We start from the raw sequence: 5,875 nt of genomic DNA, 5'->3' as shown, positions 1-5,875 counted from the left end.
CGGGACCTGATCGGAGACTACAACCCCCAGAATGCCAAGGCCTCCCTCAAGCCTCTTCCCGACTGGGTATCGGAGCGTGGCATCCTGGGATATGTGGTTTCTAAGCGACTGGACTCATTGTTTGCATTGCACACTGGGATTGATCCTTTTTAAAACGGTTCCGAAGGAGTTAAAACAATATGGATTGTCCCCGTTAGGCGTCCAAAGCTGAAGAATCAAAGCCGGATACATGGCTTTGACAAATTATGGTGCTTTTGCTCAATGTCGAAAAAAGAAGACAAGAACTCTATCTTTGCCGCAGATATATGTGCTCTTAGACACAAGCTACGTTTGCTTATTTCATTTGTAAATGAATGAAAAATTAGGTTATTACACTGTTTTAGATTTCTCTAAGGAGGCTTTCTGTGGGTTCATCATTTATTCACTCACCATATATTCACTGCTTTTAATGTATGGGGTATGTCGCCAGAGCCAGAGTAATACCATTAAAGCCAATCAAGGACAAAACAAAAACAAAAACAAAACAAAACAAAAAAACAAAACAAAAAAAACACCTAAATGACAAAACCCTTTATTATGTTTCTGCTATCATATCCCGCTGGGTTTGGATGGATATTCGTTATCACATCTTAAAATCACAGGAAATTATAACCTGTAACCAATAATGTCAGGTCAGTTAAGGTCTCTGTCGAAAGCCAGCTCCTGCAGTGTGTTTAGTGATCCAAGGATGGGTTGGTTATTAATGGTAAAACAGACAACACACACACACACACACACACACACACACACGATGAAGCAAGGCTTCAACAAGCTTCAACAACTTTATTATTTCTCCTTATATAGCTTATATCTTTCAGCAAAACCTCTAAGTAGTACAAAAATTAAAAATGTGGCTACATTTTTTAAGGGTGAATGATTATAATAAATAAAAAAACCCCAGCATGTTACACACAATACCTTTACAAGATTAAAAGTCTTAGGAATTACAAGTGAAAAAATAAAACAAATTAAGTAAATTGTTATAGATTAACAAAGTATAAGCAAGAAGCAACTTTTTCTCAGCCAGTTCTTATATTACCATGCTGCAACTTGCAGTTATAATGAAAGGATCAATGATTTTATTATTTATCTTTTAAAATAATCTTATAAAAGAATCTTAAGAATCAGAAATTCAAGCCGGGCGGTGGTGGCGAACGCCTGTAATCCCAGCACTCTGGGAGGCAGAGGCAGGCAGATTTCTGAGTTCGAGGCCAGCCTGGTCTACAGAGTGAGTTCCAGGACAGCCAGGGCTATACAGAGAAACCCTGTCTGGAAAAAAACAAATCCAAAAAAAACAAAAAACAAAAAAATTAGAAATTTAAGCTTTTGTGTATGTATGTGTGTAGCCCTAGTTGTCCTAGAACTAACTGTAGACCAGGCTGGCCTCAAACTCAGAGATCCACCAGCCTCTACATCCCAGGTACTGAAGTTAAAGACTACACCGCCTCCCTACAATCAGCCATTGCTACTTTAAATCCTCAGGTGTATACACACTCATCAATTTTTTATTAAATCATTTCAGGAAGATGAAGGTAAGAATAGGTACAAGAAATTACCACCTTGATCACAACCCAGCTTTAGCAAGAAAGCCACATAAACTAAGTACTAGCTGAGGCCATTGTTCTTGTTCCCTGACCTCAAAAAGATCCTTGGCTCAGCTTTCAAAAGTGTGCCCTTCTGGATTTTAAATTGTTGCCCCAAATTTTCTACATCAAAGCCACTATCAAACACACACACACACAATGTTTTGGTTTGGTTTTGGTTTTGGAGACGGTTTCTCTGTGTAGCCCTGGCTGTCCTGGAACTCACCCTGCAGACCAGGCTGGCCTCGAACTCAGAAATCCGCCTGCCTCTGCCTCCCAAGTGCTGGGATTACAGACGTGCGCCACTACTCCCAGCTATATTTTGTTTTTTGAGATAGGGTTTCTCTGTGTAGCCCTGGCTGTCCTGGAACTCATTCTCTAGACCAGGCTGGCCTCGAACTCAGAAATTTGCATGCCTCTGTCTCCCAAGTGCTGGGATTAAAAGCATGAGCCACTACTGCCTGGCTAGCAAAAATATCTTAACCTAACGTTTACTAACAATTTACATCTCCAGATTCTTTCTAAGGGTGGTGGTCACTGCTAACAATCTACATCTCTGAGTTCTCTCTGAGGGTGGTGGTTCAATCATGAATCTGCTCCAGCAGCAATGCTTGGAAAACATCACTCATTTTTAAGTGCCAAGGACACTGTCCGGTGAGGGGCTGGAAACCCACTGAGTTTTCCTATGATTCATGTTATGAGGGATGAGAAGACCATGAGGGCAGCAAGCAGAGTGAAACACCACAACACCACAGAGTTCTCAGGACATGTAAGTCCTCGGCAGACCCATCATGGTGTGCTAACTGGTAAGCCAAATTCCATGGCTTAGTTCTGATGTTGTTTTCCTCTTGCAGGCCCCAAACAGGTGGCAAAGTTACAAACAGGAATTCAAGCCATCTTTCATGCCAGCTTCAGAGGGTTTTTATTCCTGCACAAAATACCAAGATCAAGAAGCAAGTTGGAGAGCAAACTACACTTTCCACATTGTTGTTCATCACTAAAGGAAGTCAGGACTGGAACTCCAGCAGGTCAGGAAGCAGGAGCTGATGCAGAGGGCATGGAGGGATGTTTCTTTCTTTTCTTTTTTTTTTTTTGAATTTGGTTTTTCCGAGACAGGGCTTCTCTGTGTTCCGAGACAGAACTCACTCTGTAGACCAGGCTGGCCTCGAACTCAGAAATCTACCTACCTCTGTCTCCCAGAGTTCTGGGATTACACGCGCGTGCCACCACCGCCCGGCCGAGGGATGTTTCTTACTGGCTTGCTTCCCCTGGCTTGCTCAGCCTGCTTTCTTATAGAACCCAAGACTACCTGCCCAGAGATGGCCCCGCCCACAATGAGCCCTCCTCCCTTGATCACTAACTGAGAAAATGCCCCACAGCTGAATCTCATGGAGGTACTTCCCCCAACTGAAGCTCCTTTCTCTGTGATAACTCCAGCCTATGTCAAGTTGACACACAAAACCAGCCAGTACAGGAAGCAAAGTTGGATTATAGGTAACAAAAATAGTGCTATGAAAAGTAAGTATGTAAATGTAGGAAAATATTTAAAAGATAAAAAATGGAACATATATTGATTAAAGGTATTAAGAGAAAAGGAAATATAGTTGACAGAGTTCTAACTTAAACTGGTCAAATAATTGTTCATTTGAGATGAATGGGGCAGTGAAACATTTTGGGAGTGCAGATGATTTTGATTTGATACCTGGGGGTGATTTATGCTACAGGCAATAGTAAACTAGCCATCAGGAAGGTTTTGTTGTTATTGTTTCTTTGTCTTTAAATCTTTTTTAGTGGCATTGAGTATTAAACTCAGGACCCCATGCATACTAGTTAAAAGCTAACAGCACAGTGCATGTATTTTTGAGGCATTTTGGTTAGACACCTTGGCACATTCCCAGGGGAGGGGAAGTCAATGTCTGTTTCCCAATAGGCAAGGAGCTATGAAACCAAGAAAAAACGAAGTTCAGGTTGGCAAAAAAGGTGGGGAGGGGCAACTTACAGGAACATGGATAAATGCTAGTTGCTCCAACGTCAAAGTTTCGCTTCCAGTGTTGTGTGTGTTTTGTTTTTCTGGTCAGTGTATAAAATGAGATCTGTGGTATGGTTAAGAGGAAGGTTTTCATTGGGGGTATGAAGGAGAGAACAGCCAGTGGCATCTGTGTTGTTTTAAAACAAAATCTCATTATTTTTTTTTTTCTTGAGACAGGGTTTCTCTGTGTGGCCCTGGCTGTCCTGGAGCTCACTCTGTAGACCAGGCTGGCCTCGAACTCAGAATTCCGCCTGCCTCTGCCTCCCAGAGTGCTGGGATCACAGGCGTGCGCCACCACCGCCTGGCTCAATTATTTGATATTACCAATGAAGACTCTGGAGCGAGATGCCAGGTGAAAGCTGCTAGCTCAGAGGCAGAGGAAGTACCCAGCTGACCTTCCTCCTCAGCTATTTCAAAAAAACCTCCTTCAAACTGAATATCCCTCCTTTCCACTGTGTGTATGACTTCCTGACTCCCCCTTATTATCTGTTTTTTTCTTAACAATCCTGTGTTCACTTCCTGTCAATCGGTTGCTTCCTCTGCCTCTTGACTTATGGGTGACTTTATCTGTTTACAGTGTTCAGGCAGAAAGCTCCTGTTTTAGAGGTGTGTGCTAAGGCTGAGCCACACCACGACTAAAACCAGGTTTTTCAAATAAATAACATAATCATAGTGTGATCAAATATCCTATTTCACATCTGGAAGGGCCAGAGCAGAGAGAAAAGTGTACTAAACAGAAAGAACCTGGCCAGGAGACGAGACACGGCCAGGGCTATCTTGCAAGTGTGCAGAGAATAGCAGGAGATAGAATACTGAAAGCATAGAAAGAAGAGCAGGAGCGGAGCATTGAGCAAACATCAATAGCACAGTTATAAGAATGAGTAGCTGGGGGCTGGAGAAATGGCTCAGAGGTTAAGAGCTCTTACTGCTCTTCCAGAGGTCGTGAGTTCAAATCCCAGCAACTACATGGTGGCTCACAACCATCTGTAATGGGATATGATGACAGCTACAATGTACTCATATACATAAAGTAATTCCTTAAAGAATGAATAGCTGAGGGAGGGAAGCCAATGTGCTAGAGAGAGGGGAGTTAGGTGCCACCAAGCATGAACTTTGAAATGTGTAACCAGTACAGGTACTTGTGATTCTAATATTTGCTTTGATGTGGTGATAGGCAGCAAAGGTAGCCAGGTCCCTTATGCCAGAAGTGAAAATAAGGAAAATAATTAAATGATTACCTACTTCTAGATGGTCTAGATGATTCTTTTTGGTCCAGAGGAACGTTGGCTTTCATCTAACTGCCAGAAATCCCAAACAGTGAAGGTAAAGTTAAACTGTAGAAGGAAGCATCCCATCTCTGAAAATGAAGTCTGAGTGGCAAACTAGAGGAAGATTTGACAGAATAGGATATTCCCAACTCTTGAGAGGGAAACTACTTAGGAGAGCTGGAGAGAGAGGGAGGGAGGGAGAGGGAGAGAGAAGGTCCTGAGTTCAAATCCCAGCAACCACATGGTGGCTCACAACCATCCATAGATTTGACGCCCTCTTCTGGAGTGTCTTTAGACAGCTACAGTGAACTTACATATAACAATAAATCTTTAAAGAGATCCTTCTTGTCATCAATGCAGTGTGTGTGTGTAGGGAAAGTTAAGTGATTTTTTTTTAAGTGTTATTTAGCGCTTCAAACACTAAATATATCTGTTGTAATGGTTCTCTGAGATGGTCCTCCAAGACTTTTGAGAACTCATGTACTTTTATTTATGTGGTGCTGGGGATCAAACCAGGGCTAGGCAAGAATTATATCCCTAAGGTCCTTTTCCCAGTGGTTTACCTGTAGCCTTTGCTGGCCTGAGGCAATCTTCCTGCCTTGGCCTCTCTAGGGATGGATGGGAGTCCAGCATGAGTCTTTTTACCTTTTCTCCAAGAAAGTTATTTATTGGTTTTACCAGACTGGGCTTCTGTGTACTGTCTAGTGGTCACAATGGACCAGGTTGGCCTCAAACTCAGAGATCTCCCTGCCTCAGAGTGCACCTTCCAAGAGGGATTTTAATCGTTGCATTGTCAGACTTTTTTTTTTTTTTTTTTTTTGGTTTTTGAGACAGGGTTTCTCTGTGCAGTCCTGGCTGTCCTGGAGCTCACTCTGTAGACCAGGCTGGCCTCGAATTCAGAAATCTGCCTGCCTCTGCCTCCCAAGTGCTGGGATTACAGGCATGGACCTCCACCG

Source organism: Apodemus sylvaticus, chromosome 22 (assembly GCF_947179515.1).
Source record: "Apodemus sylvaticus chromosome 22, mApoSyl1.1, whole genome shotgun sequence".
Taxonomy (NCBI): domain Eukaryota; kingdom Metazoa; phylum Chordata; class Mammalia; order Rodentia; family Muridae; genus Apodemus; species Apodemus sylvaticus.
Note: the sequence above shows the minus strand (reverse complement) of the source record.